Here is a 19351-nt window from a genome sequence, read left to right as displayed (position 1 = left end):
ATGATGTCATAGGGATAATGGAGACCTGGCAGGACTCCACCCATGACTGGACCATGGGGTATAGATGGCTATACCTTGTACAGGAGAGATCGAGTAGATAAAAGGGGTGGGAGTGTAACTCTCTATGTTAAGGAAAGCTATGCGTCCCTGCAAGCTGATGTTGGCTACCAGGGTGGACAACTGAAGACCCCCTGCGTTACAATCCACGGGGAACATGGCACAGGGAACACAATGGTGGGAGTCTACTACAGACCTCCCACCCAAAGTCAAGAGCATGACCAGGAGTTCGCCCGGGAACTGGCTGAGGCCGCATGTCCAGGACCATGGTTGTCATGGGTGACTTCAATTACCCAGACATCTCGTGGGAGGATCACTCAGCAAAATCCAAGCTGTCGCAAAGCTTCCTATCATGCGTGGATGACCTCTACCTGACTCAAGAAGTCTACAGGCCAACGAGAGGTAAAGCACTGCTTGACCTTGTGCTGGCTACAGGGGATGACCTAATCAGTGACCTAGTGATTGCTGGGAAGCTGGGGTGACAGTGACCATGAGTTGATCACCTTCACCATCCGCTGTAAAGCTGCCAAGTCAGTCAGCCAGCAATACAGAAGTCCTCAACTTCAAGAAAGCTGACTTTGACAAGCTCAGGAGGCTTGTTGGTGAGGCCCTAAGGGACCACAACCCAAAGGGGAGGGGAGTTCAGGATGACTGGTTGCTTCTCAAGGGAGCAATCCTGAATGCACAAGCAAAGTCTATTACATCTTGGAGGAAAGGCAGCAAAAGGGCACAGCAGCCCCCTTGGCTCTGCAGGGGACTGGTGGACCACCTGCATCTAAGAAGAAGACATATGAAGGATGGAGGACCGGATCCACCTCCAAAGACTTCAGGAAAGCTGCTTTTGACAAGTCTCAGGAAGCTTGTCAGTGAGGGACCACGACCTCAGGGGGAGGGGAGTCTGGGAAGAGTGGTTGCTCCTCAAGGGAGTGATCCTCAATGCACAAGCCAATTCGATTCCATCTCGGAGGAAAGGAAGCAGGTGGGCACAGCAGCCTCCCTGGCTCTCCATGGATCTATCAGATGTCCTGAGGCTAAAAAGAAAGGCCTACAAGGGGTGGAGGATGGGATTTACCTCCAAGGAGGAATATTCTTCACTGGTCCGGTCTGCAGGGAGCAAACCAGGAAAGCCAAGGCTGCAACCGAACTCCAACTAGCTTCGAGCATCAAGGACAATAAAAAGTCCTTTTTCAGATATATGGGGAGACGGAGGAAAAGCAAGAGCAACGTTGGACCCCTGCTAAACCAGATGGGGCAACTGACAACTAACACCCAGGAAAAAGCCAACCTTTTAAATGGGTACTTTGCATCGGTCTTTCATCAGTCCCATGAGACACCCATGCCCGTTACAGAACAGGGAGATCCGGATGAGGGAGATCCCTGCCCTCCATCAATGCTAACCTTGTAAAGGAACACCTTGAGAAGTTGGATACCTTCAAGTCAGCTGGCCCTGAAAATCTATGCCCCAGGGTACTCAAGGAGATGGTGAGCATCATAGCCCAGCCTCTGGCATGGATCTTTGAAAATTTGTGCTCTGGTGTAGTGCCTGAAGACTGGAAGAAGGCCAATGTGGTGCCTATCTTCAAGAAAGGGAGAAAAGTGGATCTGGCAAACTATAGGCCCATCAGCCTGACTTCTATCTTGGGGAAGATCTTAGAAAAGTTTATTAAAGAGGCCATCCTTAATGGATTGGCTGATGCCAACATCCTGAGGGATAACCAGCATGGGTTTGTTGCAAGTAGGTCTTGCTTGACCAATTTCATTTCCTTTTATGATGAGGTAACCTTTCACCTGGACAAGGGAGACAGAGATTGATGTCATATATCTTGACTTCAAAAAAGCCTTCGATCTGGTATCCCATGATCACTTCTTGGTGAAACTGACCAATTGTGGCCTTGGGTACATCATGATCCGCTGTCTGGGAAATTGGCTCCGTGGTCAGACCCAGAGGGTAGTAATTGATGGAAACCAATCGTCATAGTGCCCTGTGACCAGTGGGGTTCCCCTAAGGCTGTGTCCTTGGACCCATACTGTTCAACATCTTCATTAATGATGTGGACATCAGAATCAGAAGTGCACTGGCCAAGTTCGCCAATGACACCAAACTTTGGGGCAAAGCATCCACACCAGAAGACAGGCAGGTGATCCAGGCTGACCTGGACAGGCTCAGTAAATGCGCAGACGAGAACCTGATGGTGTTTAACACCAAAAAATGCAAGGTTCTCCACCTTGGGAGGAAAAACCTGCAGCATCCTTATAGGCTCGGCAGTGCTACACTGGCTAGTGCTACGGAAGAAAGAGACTTGGGGGTCATCATTGACCACAATATGAACATGAGCCTGCAATGTGATGCTGTGGCTAGTAAAGTGACCAAAACGCTGGCTTGCATCCATAGATGCTTTTCAAGCAAATTCTGGGGCGTCATTCTCCCTTGCACTCGGCCTTGGTGAGGCCACAGCTGGAGTACTGCGTCCAGTTTTAGGCTCCGCAATTCAAAAAGGATGTGGAGAAGCTTGAGAGAGTCCAGAGGAGAGCCACGCACATGATCAGAGGTCAGGAAAACAGACCTTACGATGAGAGGCTGAGAGCTATGGGACACTTCAGCCTGGAAAAGTGCAGGCTCAGGGGTGATCTGATGGCCACCTATTAGTTTATCAAGGGTGACCACCAGTACCTGGGCGAACATTTGTTCACCAGAGCGCCCCAAGGGATGACAAGGTTGAATGGTCATAAACTACTGCAAGACCATTTCAGGCTAGACATAAGGAAGAATTTCTTTACTGTCCAAGCCCCCAAGGTCTGGAACAGCCTGCCATTGGAGGTGGTTGAAGCACCTACATTGAACATCTTCAAGAGTAAACTGGATGCTTATCTTGCTGGGATCCTGTGACCCCAGCTGACTTCCTGCCCTTCGGGCATGGAGATGGACCCGATGGTCTTCCCAGGTCTCTTCCAGCCTTAATGTCTATGAAATCTATGAATATGGTAATTTTGGGGTGTTGTCATAGCTGTAATGGTTCAGGAAACACTCAAGAGGCAAAGCTTTTTAGGGGGTGATATTTGATCAATTCTATATTTGGCAGAGACTTTATACAAACTTTTTGTACAATGTACTCTTCCTTCCTCAGGGCTCAGGCACATGGCTTATGAGGAGAGGATGTGGGAACTGGGGTTATTTAGCCCGGAGAAGAGGAAACCGATGGGGAATTTAATATCAACCTTCAACTCCCTGCAGAGTGGTACCAAAGAGGATGGAGCTGAACTGTTCTCAGTGGTGGCAGATGACAGAACAAGGAGCAATGGGCTGAAGTTGCAGCAAGGGAAGTTTAGATTAGATAGTAGGAAAAACTCTCTCACTAGGAGGGTAGTAAAATAATGGAAAAGGTTACCCAGAGAGGTTTTGGACTTTCCATCCTTGGAGGTATTTAAGACATGGCTAGACAACACCTTGGCTGGGAAGATCCAGTTGGGGATGGTCCTGGTCTGAGCAGGGGGTTGGACTAGATGACCTCCTGAGGTCCCTTCCAAACTTCTTTTTCTGTGATTCTATAAGACCATTAGAAGGCAGAGTTGATATGCACCATTATAGACTAACTAAATAAAAAATAGAGAGAGCATAAGCTTTTCTATGCTCATTTCATCACAAAGGACATGCAAAAATCACAGTGTAAAAACAAGGGAGAAATTAGAAAAAGACTCTGTTGGGGGGTGGGTAGAGAGATAGCGAAGAAGGGAGGGGAAGGAAGACAAGCAAACAAACAGAAAACCTGTCGGAACACAGTGGTCACAATGGTTAATCCAGTAAAGAGATAAGAATCTATTCTTTGTTTAAACCATACTTAACACAATCCAGTTTGCAGAAGATTTCTTGTTCCGCAATTTCCCATTTAAATGAGATTTTAACTTTTTCCTCCTGAGAACAGCAATCTAGAGATCAGCAATGGAGTGTCCAGGGAGGTTGACGTGTTCTGCCACAGGTTTTGTGTATTTCTGAAGCTGATGTCAAATTGGTGGTCATTCATTCTTACACATTGAGATGCCCCAATCTGTCCAGTCTAGACAGCAGAAGGGTGCTGTAAGCAGGCGAATGGCATATGTGATGTTTGTGGAGTAGCAGGTGAATGAATCTTGGCTATTGTACTCTTTGTTCTTAGGCCCAGTAATATGATCTGTGTTGGTGTGGGGACACAACAGACATTACCACAGCAGTTGATATGGGGACATAGATCCAGGCCATAACCACAATTACAATATTTGGAAATAGGTTACTACTTTAAAGGTATTAAAACCTTTAGCTATGGCCAGCTACTGGAACCCCACTCAGACTGGAGTAGCTCCCTCAGTGCTGGTGTTGTTGGTTCCTGTCTCTGTCTACCTCTTTGTAATTCCACAACCAAATTATACATTTTATGGAAAGGCTTTTCCTTGCATCTGTTTTAATGTGACTTTTTATGTCACAAAAACACTTACATTCTGAGATAAGCAGAGCAGAAAAAATACATATTCCAAAAATACAATTCCCAACTACCTCCATTATATCTGTTGGTCTTTCTATGAATAACATTAAAACAAAGTCATACGCTGATGAAATGGCTAATATAAATGTCGCGTCCGAGGACCGGTGTACCCTTGACCTGCGAGCCTGGGTCGGCACGACCGGCTGGACGCGGGTACGATACGGTGGTCGTACAGGTGGAAAAGCGAGAGGAGTCAGGGAGTTTAAATGCGTTTTGGTTAAAGATTTATTGTTACTTACACCACAGAAGAGTTGCGGCGTAGGAAGGAAGTTGTGGTTACACGGTGAGACAGGAGAAGTTCAGTTCAGCTTACAGATGCTTTTTCATTGCACAGATCATAAACTGCTTGGTGCAGATTTTCAGCAAAGCGTACAGGTAACTTCAGTTCAAAGACGTTCATGAGCTCTTGGTGAAAACGGACGAGTCGACAAAAAATCAGATACAACACCTGAAATTTTTTCGCCGCAGGTGGGGAGGGGTCAGCGACTGGCCAGTTCGCTGACTATGTCTCCTGGGTGTGCGTGGAGGTCTCTGCAGAAGGTGGAAATCTTTCCAAAATTAAAGGTTTTCAGGTAGCCAATCACAACACACCAGGCTTGAATAATTACAGGACTGCCAATTATGACTGTGAGCAGACTTTGTGTGTTCTTAGGTTTCATGTGAGATTGACTGCGCATGTATTTTACATTTAAGCTGGGGGAGGGCTGAATACGGAACTATGATGACGAAATAAGTTATGTTAACCTTTTGACCTTTTTGCCATCGGCAGCTGAAATCAAAGATTTTTCTTTGACAATAAGAATACCTTTTGTACATGTTTAACATCTGAACATTCACTGCAGTATTATAGAAGCAACCTCTCCACTTACTGTCGCCTATTACTTTTAGGCCTGTTTCTGTTTGCCATAGAATAAATTCTGGGGGAGGACACTGCAGAAACTGCTGCAAAATGGGCAGCTCATCTAGATTAAATCAATTCTATAGAAGTTTATCTAATTTCTGTACATACGTGATCCATGACCCTAATGAAGGCTTAATTTCAATAGTCTACTTAGAATGGTAACAACAAAATATCAAGGCTGTGTGAAGCTTCAGGTGCTGATTCGATTCAGAGGAGATTCAGCCAAGTTCAGCGGCTGAATCGCCAAATCCAAATCAAATCAGGAGACCAATTAAAAGGTCCAAATCGATTCACAGCTCTCCGAATCTATTCAGAAAAGATTCAGAGAGCTTCAGAGATTCGGGGCTGGAGGAGTGGAGAGGGGATCATGGGGGGACCCATGGCAGGCTCCATCCCCTGCCTGCTCCCTCAGCCTCCCTGAGTGCCCCCTGACCCCCACCTACTGTCCCAGCCATCCCCTCCCATGGCTGCCCTGCCTGCCCCAGCTGCTGGTTCTTTAAAAAAACAAACAAAAAAAGCCCCCACTCACCACTGATGGGGATGGGAGTCTGGGCAGGGATGGGGCCTGTCCGATTCAGAGATTTGGCCGATTTGGCAGTGGCTGAATCTCCAAATCAGACTTGGCTGAATCGATTCAAGAGAGTGATTTTTGAATCACTGAGTCAAATCACCGTCCCCCAAATTGACCGAGTCTGAATCTGAAGTGAATACTAGCTGCTTCACACAGGCCTACAAAATATACCAGTGTTCCTATAGATTTTAAAGTGAGAACTGTAGTTGTGTTCCTCTGTTCAAAGGCTACAATGTCCTGAACATCTGTCTACAAAGTATAGGTTTTGAGGCTGATCTCTATTGTTGTTCTTTCTTGTTGAGGTGTGACCAAGGATGTTTTCAGAAGAGGACTGTGCTGAGGGAGAGATTTAAGGCAGAGATGGTGGTGATAAATGGTCATGGGTAAGGCAAAGTATTCTGTGTCAAGGGCAACATCTAGTTATATATAAGCCATTCAGCTGGCTTAGGCCTATTGTATGGATATGCATACCAGAACAAATTGCCTCGTGCTCTGGCCCACTTGCCAAGTATGTCCATTTCCTTTCATTCAAATATTTTAAGTGAACCAGCACTACTATGGACTATATAAAGACTGGTTAGTTATTTAAAGAGTAGACATTTCTTGGTCCATGACATGGCAGTGCGCCAAATACTTCATATGCACACACTCAATGATGAACTACATTGCAAATAGCTAATTTTAGCATCCAGGCACTTTGTAGAGAGCCCACTCTATTCACCTATCTGTCATCTAACTGTGAGATTACACATTAGAGTTAGATGGAAGCCCCCCCCCCGCCGCAACACATGGATTGAACCACTGCCTCCCATCAGGCCCCAGACCCCTTCCACTCCAGATGGGCCCCTCCACCCCCATGTCACCACACTGCCACCCCAGTCAGCCCAAGAACAGTGGTAGCAACAGCTGAGGGATTGGTTCCCCCTCCCTTCCTGCTTCCAGGCTCTTTGCAGCCTGTGCTGTGCCTGTTCATCTGGATCTAGCCCCCACCAGGCCCCACAGCTGCCTGAAAACTCCTTCCTCCACCACTACCACCTCCCCTTCAGTTTCTGGGCCTGACAGGACCTGGCCTGGATGGACAGGGTTGGTGGGGTCTGCAGGGACCACAGGAGTAGGAAGGGAGAGACCGCCCCCCACACCTCCACCACTCTTGGGCTGATCAGGGTGGCAGGGGAGTGATCCAGGGGTGGAGAGGACAAAGGGTAGGGGCAGGTAGATGGACTGATGGGGTGGCAGAGCAGTGATCCATGGATGGTGGGGCTGATTCAGGGGTTGAGTTGAGGGGGAAATTTAGGGGGCTGATGGAGTAGCAACCTAACAGACCCCACCCACCTTCTTTTCCCTGCTCCTTCCCTCTTTCCTCACCCCCACACTCTTTCCCCATGCCTCCATACCTTCAGACCCTCTGCCACCTTCACCTTTTTTTCTCTCCGTCCCCACTCACCATATCCCTATCCACCTGTTTCCTGGCTATTCCCAGCTGTTAGTCCAGGGATGTAGAGTCTAGAATGACAGCTAGTCCACCCAGTAGCAGTGCCTTTTGGGATACTGGAGGTGGTTTTATCTCAGGTGAGCACCCAGAAGTTAATTTAACTCAAGCTAGGTAGCACAGCTCAAAGATAATCCTAACCAGAAGCGATATTACTTCTAGATGCCTAAAGGGTACTTCATAGTAGTTACTGAGCCTTAATGTGTGGTCTTTCAAGTTTTTAGCACTGTTCACATGATCTGACTGTAATGTGCAACCTTACCCTAAGATCCTCTGAACCTAACAACAAAATGCTTTATATATATAATTCCTTGAAGTACGCAACCAGTGATCTAGTATGATCATTAATTCTGATTTTTATTTACACTACTGGCACTTTAAACTGCTTTGTTAGCACAAAAGGTGTGCAAAAGTGTGAACAAGTTATATTTATGATAGGAAAGGGACTTTGCATAAACCCAGTCCTTTATGTATTGATCTCACCATTCATATTCTTGCATAAGTATTTTGCATTGCCCACATCTAAATTGCATTTGTATTTTCTTGTTGTTTCTTTTATCATTATTTAATAACCAATATTATCGTGTTGCATGTCCCAGGAGACAGCTAATGGCCTCCAGTGAGGGGACCAGGGTTCTCTTTCTGACTCTGCTAGAAGCTTGTTCTGTGATCTAAGAAAAGTCACTTCCCTGCTCTGTGCCTTAATTTCTCCATCTATAACATTTCTTCTGTTGGTACTTACCTGCTTTTTAAATTTGTCTTAAAATATTTGGATAAAATTGCTACATATATTTTGAAGCAATTTTAATGCATCATGTATTTTTTTTCACAGGTCACACATTGCTCATGACAAAAGTGAGCTCTCCCATGAGGATGGAATTGGGACAGCAATGGCCTGTGTGTTTTCATTATTTTAACAGATACCACCATGTTGGCGTCTTATTAAGGGCAATTTAAAGAGATCATTATCAGCAGTCCCAAGGGGAGAGCCAGCAGTACCTAAAATTAGGATAGGGCTGCTTTCACTTATAAGCTCTGCAGGAAGCCATATCAGAAGTCACTAATGTGCTCTGTAATATACACAGCAATATAAGTTTATCAGCTAGAAAGTCACCCAGACCAGACCAGAGCCTCATGAAAATAGGAAGCGTCTCTTCAGAGAGGAGCAGTGAGTCTGAATCTTTGAAGGCAGAAGATCAACAGTGGAAGCCTCATCTCACTGCTCATATCCAGGTGCTACCTTTGTAATGGTCAGCACTTGCTATTCAGGATTAAACATAACCATCATCACTGGTAGGTCAAACCCTGCTGGAGATCTGATGAAGGGAGAAAAGCTCACTACAGCCACAGCTGTCCTTCAGGTACATATTTTATTGGGCATTTTCGGCTCCATCTCACTTCCCCCAGTGATATGTCTCAACTCTTCTCCAAAGATGACTGATCTTGGCTTTGTAAAACTTGACTAGCATTGCTAAGTGACAGTTGCTTTGTCACAGCAGAATCTTAGTCCTGACTCCTCCTGCTGTCCCAGTCAAACAAACTTATACACAGCTGGATGAGTGTAGGTGGGACCTGAATATGTGTCTCCATTTGTAGAGGAATTATTGGGTAGATAATTGTAGAAGGAATATGTGCACATATGTGCCTATGCCTGTTCATTTACATACAGTGTGTGTATCTGCACAGGGTATTCTTTCTTGTACATTGGGGAAGTCGTTGGTTAGAGTAAATCTCATGTGCACAGCTGGCGGATGCTACTTCTTTATCTTGTTGAGTCTGCCAGCACAGGGAAGAAAGTGAGAGACAGAGGAGGCCAGATGCTAAACTAGGGAAATCTTACCAAAGTTGATGAATTACTCCTAAAGAATCAAGGTGTGAAGATCTATCTCTGTAAGCTACACTGGTTTAAGTTTCTACTGTCATCATATCCTGGGATAACTATTTGCTAAAGTTAAAGACCGTTACCAGCTTCCCCATCTGACAAGTCTGTTCTTAAGCCTAGTGTAACTTTGTCAGAATATCAAATGGATTTAAATTACTCTGGGATTTGTGTTTCTCTATGTCACAGAGGATGGAATTACATGCGAGATAAATGCAATGGGGCATGGAAGAGTTTAAATGAATGGAACAGAACAACTCATACAGGTGCTCCTATTTACCTCAATACTTTGTAAAAAAAACCCAAAAGATATTCATTTAAAATTAAAAGGCAACATTTTTATTATTTAAACAGGAAAAAATACTTTGTATGAAACCTATATTTATCTCATGGGATTTGACCTTAGGACATTATTTTAGACAAGAAATACGATAAAATAATATAGGTAGTAAGCTAGGGTTGAAGACTGTGAGATGGCAGGTGCAGCATTCAGGTTCTGTTTCTACCACAGACTTTGGGCAAATCCCTTAGGGCATAGGTGCATGATCAAGTTACCATAGGATACGCTAGGGTGTGACTCTATAGCGCTTCAGCTGCTCTTCCATAACCATTCAGGAGCATGCTCCTACCTAGACGTAAACATAAAATATCCTACATATTGGGAGAGGAGGAGCAAGCTAGCCTGTATTGATAATGAAGCAAGAACATTGCAGAGGGGTACTTACTGCAGAGTAGCTGATATGCTGTAAACTCACATCATAGCTTACCCCACAGAGAAGTGTTGATATACAAGATCCTTAAAGCCAGAATTTCAAAAGTATGTACATGCCTAAAGATTCATGCACATCCCTAATACAATTTCAGGAATGCCTACCTTCTAATGAAACTCAATAGGAATTAGGCATAAGGCCAGAGTTTTACAGCACCTGGTGGGATTGTCAGAAGAGGCTATAACCAACACATCTGAAAGAGGCTAGGCACATAGCTTCCGCTGAGTTCCATCCCTTTAAATATGCCCCTTAAAACCCTTGTACATTAGGTCCCAATCAGGGATAGTGTGATGATAAAAACACTAAAGAATGTTAAGTGCCCTCACACTGTGGGAAGAGGCACCATATCTGTAACTTGGAAAGAGCAAACATAGATCATTCAATTTGATAGGCTTTTAAATGGGTATATTGACCAGGCTGGCCACTAAGTTGCATAGCCCACGGGTGCTCAACCCTCAGCTCATAGGTTAGATCTAGCCCCTGGCACTGTGTCATCTGGCCTGCAAGGCTTCCCATGGGTCCAGGAACAGTCCTGTGGGTTGTGACCCTGTGAGCTAGAGTTTGAACTCAGGGCAACATAGAGCCTGATCCTGCTGCATGGAGCCCAGAAGAGGCAGCGTGAGCCCCAGAGTCCAATTCCCACAGATGAGACTGGGCAGAGGTAGTGCAGGCCCCAGAGGTGATCCACTCATGCAGTGCTGAGGAGAAGCAGTGAAGCACCCTGGAGTCTCAGTTCTGGATTATAGAGCCTGGCAGAGGTACACAAGGTCCTGAAGCCCCAATCCTGGCATGTGGTTGGGTGGGGGAAGCTCAGTATGGATCCAGGTGTGGCAGCTGATCCTGGGGTATGGGTTCTAATCCAGCTAATAGACCAGTCCTACACCACTCATTTGGCCTGTGAGACCAAAAAGCTGAGCCCCCAAGGCCTAGGCATAAACTGATAGTTTACTGAACAGTGAAAAAAGAATCCCCACATATATGAAACTGCATATCCACATTGCAGTGCCTAAACACTTTCTACACAGTATCTGGTACTGGGTTCTTTTCAAAGAGTCCAAATATTGCTGGATGTATCAATCCTCATCTTCCTTGAGAAGGTCTTCAGTGTGTGAATTGTATAGTCCTGAAAGCCAATGCACAGCTTTCTTATCTTGACTCCCATATGATTGAATGAATGAAACATTAACAATGGAGCAATTTCTCTCACTGTTTGTTGCTAGTTTGGTTTCTCTACTATACATAGATCATGAGGAAAGCAGAAGAGGAAAATCAAACATCCATTATGGAATTCATCCTCTTGGGATTTGGGAACATCCCTGAGCTGTGTATTCCTCTCTTGCTGTTCCTAATAATCCACACTGTGACTGTGGCTGGGAACATCCTCATTGTTGTACTCGTGGTGGCTCATCAGTGTCTTCACACTCCCATGTACTTCTTCCCAGGTAACTTGTCCTCCTTGGAAATCTGCTATACTTGCACCATCATGCCCAGAATGCTAGCTAGTCTTTTGACAGGAAAAATAACCATATTCTGTTAGCAGCTGCATCATACAGTTTTATTGGTTCTGTTCCCTGGTGACCACTGAATGTTATTTACTAGCTGTGATGTCTTATGCCCGCTACATAGCAATTTGTAAACCACTGCACTATGCAGTTCTTATGAATGGCAGGGTCTGCCTGCAACTCACTGCAGTACCCTGGATATGTGCATTTCTGGCTGGTACTATAATAATTTGGCTGATATCACAGTTAACGTTCTGTGGTCCCAGTGAAATTGATCATTTCTTTTCTGATCTCACCCCAGTGACAAAGCTCTCCTGTGATGATACTTATGTGATTACTCTATTGACTTTCTTGCTGTCCTCCATAGATTTACCCTTTGCCTTTCATTTAACCCTGATATCCTATATTTGTATTATCTACACCATCCTGAGAATCCCTTCCACTACTGGGAGGCAAAAGACCTTTTCTACCTGCTTCTGTCAACTCATTGTAGTCACAGTTTTCTGTGAAACTCTAATCATTGTCTAGATGTTACCAGATACTTATGCACTTAGAGGTCTGAACAAAGTCTTTTCTGTCTTCTACACTGTCCTGACTCCCATGGTCAACCCCCTCATCTACAGCTTAAGAAACAAAAAGATGACAGATGCAATGAGGAAAGGTGTCTCTAAATGCTCTGCGTTCTTAAGTTTTTGGAGAGGTTGAATTATTTTGTAAATGATCTATCTTGAATGAAAAACTAGGCTACAAAGTCCAGCCCACTCACTATTCTTGGGAAATGTGGCTATGTGGAAGTATCCACAATGACTGTTACTTCAGCCTCCATGCTGTAGAAGCACTGTGTGATTTTAGGGTTCTGCAGAGTAGAGTACTTTTCAGAATAAGACCTTTCTTCTGGCTTTAGTTCCATTCTTATCAATGGGAGAACTTGGAAACTTGGTATGAGCAACAGTGGTGGTAGTATCTGGACTTCTGTTCTGTAAAAATAAAAATATTATTATATTGAATAAAACATAAAGTGTGACATTATAATATTATTTCGCTGGACACCTAGAACTCCTGAGGCAAAAAACCCGATGTGGATGATCAGAATTATTTTGTTTGCACTTAGGTAGCTGCTACAAAGACAGATGCTGCCCATGTAGACATTCAAGCTAGCTGCTCCCCACCTCCCCCACCAAAAAAGGTATATATAGATGACTATAGTAAGTTGTCATTCTATTGCTGTGTGGACATCTACATCTGTGGATAAGCAAGTCCCTCCCCAACCCCTTTTCAGGTGCATTGGTTGTGGATATCTATAGGTGGAAAGAGTCAGCAGGATATTAATGGCCCTTGTCTCAGGCATAACTGGGGAGCTGCTGGTAAACTTGCCTTCTGTCATGGTTGCAAATTTGAGCATTTGTGGCACAAAATGAGGTATAAATGCAACAATTTATGGTGGCACAAAGGTGATGCTCTTCCCCCCACTCCATGAGTCTTTCAGGAAGTTTAACTTTCTTCTCACACAGACAAAGTAATAAATCAGCTTTTTATTTTTGATGGGAAGTTTTCTCTCCAAGTCTTTATAGACTTGAGCCCCTGTACTGGGATCCAACTGACTTGCACTTTTGGCAGCATAGCACAAAATTCACTAGCTATAGACCTGTGAGGTTGATTTCTTCAATCTGCATGATGGTATTTGCATTTGTGTCTCTAGATACATTTCTTCCCATAGACATGGTCACTTTTTGTGTTGTGGAATAATTGGTTTTAAGTAGATTGTTCAGACATGGGCCATGATACCCAAGATAATCATCAGGAGGCAAAAATGTTGTTTCTTCTTGTAGTGCAAACACACACTTAACTAGGTTTAGTTTCTTTCAAGTTTCCAGACCAAAAATCAGTGTCACCATCCTAGGTATATTAATGAGAGGTTGTATACTCTGTTTTTATATTAGACATTAGCAATGCGTCTCCATATTTTTACTACTGGATAGCCAGTCATTTAGCTGTTTGTTGGACTTACTTTTGGTCTCAATTTTAATTTTCTATGTTTCTGCTCTGGTCAGATATTAACGTGAACTTCCTGGAGCCCTGGCTTCACATGGAGCTTCCTGGCCTCTGACTGGAGGAGCTGCAAGCAGAGCTGGGAACCTCTCAGGTCGCTGCTCAGGTCCTCGCTAGAGCTGGGGAGCCTCTCCTGCTGGCCACAGCCTCTTGTAGGGGATCCTGGAGCCCAGTGGGGAGCCTCTCCTGCCAGCCGCACGCCATGCTGCTGAGGGTCCAACTGGTGCCTGCAGGTCCCACTCCTTCAGGTGCTTCTGGGGCAACTGCTCCCACCCCACTAGCCCAGCTCTTGCCAGCTCTTTGAAGCTCCTTCCTTGTGGGGCCTCACTGGTCTCTCCTGAGTCAGCTGCGCTGCCCCTTTTATCCCCCTCCAGGTGACCCACGGGGCCAATCAGGAGACATGGAGGGTGAGTCTCTGGGGCCTGATTGGTGAGGAAAGGGAATCCCAAGCCCTCAAATCATCTTTTAGCCGTTCACAACCCCTGGGCTAACTCACTACCACCTAGCCTGTCGCACTTGAATCAAGGGATTGCCACTGAATTGAGGTATTGATGGTATTGTCTTCTATGGTTACTGCACACCTGCCTTAGCAATGGAAAATTCTACCCTGTGAAGTAGCTTTATATGACCACATGCTTTCATGCCTCCTACATGCATTCAACCCTTATACAGTGTCTACAATCCCACAAATAATTCTATAACTAATCAGAGATTCTGTAAAGTTTCCAAAAACTACAGTTCTTACTCAGTCTCTGTAGTTCAGTGACATACTAATCTATACTTGTTTGCACCTAAAAAATCTGTAGCTTTCAAAAGTCTTGTTCTTTTTTGGCTTGCAATACTCCTGCAATGTAGACAGTACTTTACTTAATTTCATATTTTGTCCTTTTTCAAAGGTAAATGCGTTGTGAACAACTAGAATTTCTTCCCCTACAGTATGCAAGATGGTAAATGATTTTACTTCATTATTTTTCTCTTCTGCCCCTGTGGCTGCTAATTACCACCCAGACACTCTAGTTCTCTGCTTTATTGCCCAGCATCAAAAGGGTGGGCAGAGGTCGCAAATGGAAATTGTCCCATTTCCATTCACCCCGCTGTTGAATTGAAAAGAGGACCAAGGTCATGCTCATTTGTGGCAGCTTTAGCTTATTACTTTTTCCTCTTCTGATTTTATTATTTTCCCTTAGCAGCGATGGAGAAACAGATGGAGGTGCATGAGTTCATCCTTTTGAGTTTCACTAATGTCTCGCGGCTGCAACAATTCCTTTTTGCTCTCTTCCTGACACTGTACATGGCCAGCCTGCTGGGGAATGGCTTTATTGTGTTGGCGGTGACAGCTGAGACCAAGCTTCTTACCCTCGTGTACTTCTTCCTGGTAAACCTTTCCTGCCTGGCCATCTTCTATTCCACAGTCACTGTGCCCAGGCTACTAGTGAACTTCCTCACAGGGCACCAAGCCATCTCATTTGGTGGCTGTCTGACAAAACTGCACTTCTTCCATTTCCTGGGCAGTAGTGAGGCTCTGTTGTTAGGCATTATTTCCAGAGGGGTGGGGACCTTGTGCAGCAGGCCTTGGGGCTGTTGACTACCTTGGTCCAACACCCTGGCTGGACAGTATGGGAGATCCCCAAGTCCTCTCTTGTCCTGGAAGGTGAGCATGGTCTACCCTCCAGCTCCAGGGGGTGAAGGGCCTGGCAGTAGGAGTCTATCTCCTGATCACCATCCCTGATATCTGGACTGTGGCCTGGAGATCCTTTATCTGGTGCCCCAGAGACTCCAAAGTAGAGCAAACCTCACAAGGGGAGGTGGCCATGCTCCCGGTCCCATGTGCCTGGAAACATGCCAGGCAGCCTCTGCAGCTGAGATCCTGGGGCTCCATCTGTGTGAAGCCAGGAACCATGGGTTTAATCTGAGTGGAGGCCTCTGCGGTGCCAGAGGGAGAGGCCTCAGACTCTGAGGGGAGTCTCGGGGTGTGGCATGTGTCCATCCACATTGTGCCACTGGTAGCTTGGCTGCTGATGGGACTAACTTCCCTAGGGATCACTGGCAGACCCTCGGGACCTGCCACTAACCCTCCTATACAAACTGCTGCGCTAAACTCATGTGCCAGGCCCAGAAATGCAGCTGTTTGCATCTCCTTTTCGCAAGGCTCTGGTTGCATGGCTCCCTGGGGCCTGTGCCAGTTAGGAGCTGGGGGGTGGTGTGTTCTTCCTCGGCTTCCAACCAGCTTCCCCTACTTCTGGCTGTGCTGGGGCTCCAGGTTGGAGTCCCACTGGGGGGTTCTGGGGGCTCCTGGGCTCAACAGGGGTGCAACGGGCTACTGAGAGTAACATTTCTCGCCAGAGCCAGGGGTGAACTGTTATGGCCTATGACCACTATGTAGCCATTTCCAATCCATTATGCTACACAGTGGTCATGAGCCAGCGGGTCTGCCTGCTCTTGGCAGTTGGAACCTGGACCATGGGTTTCCTACACTCCCTCCTGCACTCAGTTATGACCTCTAAGCTTTACTTCTGTGGCCCCAGCCATGTATGCCCCCTTTTCTGTGAAATCAAACCCCTTCTGAACTAGGCTTGTAGCAGCACCAGCCTCAACCTCAACCTCCTCAACATAATCACAGGGAGCATTGCTCTTGGGTGCATCATCTCCTTCCTCCTCCTTAAAGTTCACTCATGGGAAAGCAGGAGCAAAGCCTTTTCTATCTGTGCATCCCACCTCACAGTAGTGACTTTGTATTCTGGGACAGTGGTTTATACTTATGTGAGTCCCACATCAGTAGGTTCTGTGGAAGAAGAGAAGATTGCTGCTCTTGTGTACAGTGTGATTACCCCATCTTTAAATCCCCTCATTTATACCTTGCAGAACAAAGATGTAAAATCTGCCATGAGGAAAGTTGTAGGTAGAAAACTTTTCCATGAAAGGACTCTGAGAAAGTGATGGCTTCTTCTCCTGAACTAAAATCTGCAATGATATTTATCATGTGGCTTAATCCCCATTAAGTACCAAAATATGGACTGTAAAACCCATTCTTGCTCAGTAATATATGTGCCTATAGATATAGTAAGGAACACATTAGGGACCTTTGCATAAGTGACTCCGTCTTTCATACATCCTCCATTATATAAAGATTGGAACACATTTTAGGTAACCTTGTATACAGACAGTCTTCGAAAGCCAGATTCTATGTTTTTGCTGATTTAAACAGGAAAATGCTGACTTAGTGTTTGAGCATAGTAACATAAAGTAACTAAAATAGTTTACCATAAAGAAAAGTACTCATTGACAAGGGTCCAAACCTAACTAATAACTTCTGAAAGGCCACCCTAGTTAAAGAGTTGTTAAGTATTTATCACAATTTTTTTACTTAGCGGTGAGGGGAGAAGAGTCTTCATGACCCAGCTCACGGGTGACTCTCGGTATTTAGTATTGGGAATACAGACACAACAAGTCCTCATCTTATCTGACACCTATCTCAGGGACCTCAGCCTCTGATATCCTGGGCCAACATCAAACACACTTTTGGAGCATATTATCCAACGCCTGAACACAGAATGTCAATGCAACCTCACTTTACCTTCTCTTTGATTCATTCTACCACCTAGAAGAATCCTGAGGTATTTAGGGTGATAAGGAGACCTGGAATTCACATTAGAGAAGACGCATCAACAAGGTCATTTATGAGCATTTTGCATCTGTACTGACATCTCAGCTCAACAAACTGGCACCAATGTCACTAAAAGGCAAAACTGCTAAAGGCATGGTACAAGAAGGCTTGAGAGGCCAATTGGGTCTCTAGCAACTGCAGGTTGGCTTGCACCAACTACAAGGAGCTGTCACCAATTTTTGTTTTGGATAATGCTGTATAAAGGCCTCTTTTGTTATCAACATCATGGCAACCCTTAAGCTACCAAGAACTCTGATGCCTCAAACAGGGAGGAAAAGGAGGTCCATCCAGTCCTCAGCTTACTGTGGCTGAGAAGTAGGTCTGGAAGAGTCTGAGGTGTCCCTTCTTTTGTTCAGCAACACTGATTTGCAGCCTTACCACTGGTCCCTATGAGAGACTTCCAATTAGACTGACATCAAACAGACCCAGTCCATCCTGGCAGGGCATTCCCTTTAATTTAAACCACATTAGACCCTCAACATCATGTCAAGCTGTGCTGTCTTCCTTTCAGCCTACTTTCCTTTCTATTTTCCTAACTGCCATCCTCCCCAACTAGCACATGACAAACACTCATGGCAAGATAAGCCCCTTCCTCTCACTGTCCAGGACCTTAACCCCCCAGCAATTCACACAGGATGGCTGGCCACTATGATCTGTCATACACTTCCCTAGAATATTTCTCTGCTCCATAATGTGGCAGTCCAGTGTCTTCATTTCCATGCCCCCATGACATGATAGGGCCTTCTATGGGGGGTAAAAGGTCCTTGTCTATTCTTAAGCTCTTACAAAGCAACTGCAAATGAAATTTCCTGGTGCTGAAGGTGCCATGTCCTTGTAACTTGTTAGACTTGAGTATTAAGACACCTGATTATGGTTCCTTATGTTGGCTTGTCAATATATGGTTGATGCCAAGATGACTCCACAAATGTCCATGACCTCCTCCCCACCACACCACCCTGTATTACCCCTGGGGAACAGGCTTCTGTTGAATGTAGGAGCATTTAGTCTAAGCCCTTGGGCAACAGTAGGGACCTCTTTTAAGTGTTCTGGGGCTGATTCTACTGTCTTTTTCTCTGACTGCACTGCTACTTCACAGGTGCTTAGCTAAAAGGCAGTTTAGCAATTCAGGGACTTCATGAATTAATGGGCTAATATAAGTCATTCATAGGCTTGCAGGTACACAGAAAATTGTCTCTCCTCCTACTCTCTGACTTCTATCACTTGCTATTGAGAGAAGGTAAAGGTAGGAAGTGACAGGTCCTTAGGATGACCCAATCCTCCTCCTTCATTTCCACAGGGTGGCTTGCTTACTCCTCACACAAACAACTGTTAAGAGAGGAAATGTTGGTTGGTAGAGTGTTTTTTCCTGTGGTAGAAATCTTTGCAGGACTTTGTTTAACATGAAGAAGCTATTGGGTAGAAACCACAACCACACAATCTTAACTAGGTCTGGACTCATTGGCATGGGAAAATCCTAGATGACAGGAGACCTCCATCTTGGTGAAGCCTTTTTCCATATTTACAGCTGCTGAGATCCTGACATTTTTTTCCACCTGATCCACCACTGAGGACTGGGGCTTCAGTCATAGTTTGGCTGGACCCTCCCCTCTGGTTTGTTTGCCATGTGTGACCCTGGCAGGAGTGTAAGACTCCAGATGGCAGTTCTGAAGATCATTGGAACACATTAGCTTCTCACCCACCACAAGGTCTTGGTCCAGAAAGGAAGAATCCATTGTTGTGTTGCCGGTGGTGTCCCTAATTAAAAGACACTTAAAGCACCATAAACTGAAACTGAAAAGACAGTTTCACCCACCATAACTTGGCACAAAAAATAAGCTTCTTGAAGAGATCTGGGGTATGAGGCAGAGGGGGAAATAGCAGAATACATGTTTTGCATAGCTAAGCAAAGTATTTCAGAGGTCTTTGGACAGGCAAGATGGTTTTAAATGTTCTGT

General features: G+C 45.2%; 1 pseudogene; it reads left to right on the top strand.

Moving 5' to 3' along the window:
- Positions 1-14924: 14924 nt before the first annotated feature.
- Positions 14925-16669, top strand: LOC149862786 (olfactory receptor 12D3-like; annotated as a pseudogene).
- The last annotated feature ends 2682 nt before the right edge of the window (positions 16670-19351 follow it).

The sequence above is a fragment of the Crocodylus siamensis genome, chromosome 6 (assembly GCF_052110815.1).
Source record: "Crocodylus siamensis isolate JL-2025a chromosome 6, ASM5211081v1, whole genome shotgun sequence".
In the NCBI taxonomy this organism is placed as follows: domain Eukaryota; kingdom Metazoa; phylum Chordata; order Crocodylia; family Crocodylidae; genus Crocodylus; species Crocodylus siamensis.
Note: the sequence above shows the minus strand (reverse complement) of the source record. Positions and strands in the feature narration are given on the sequence as shown.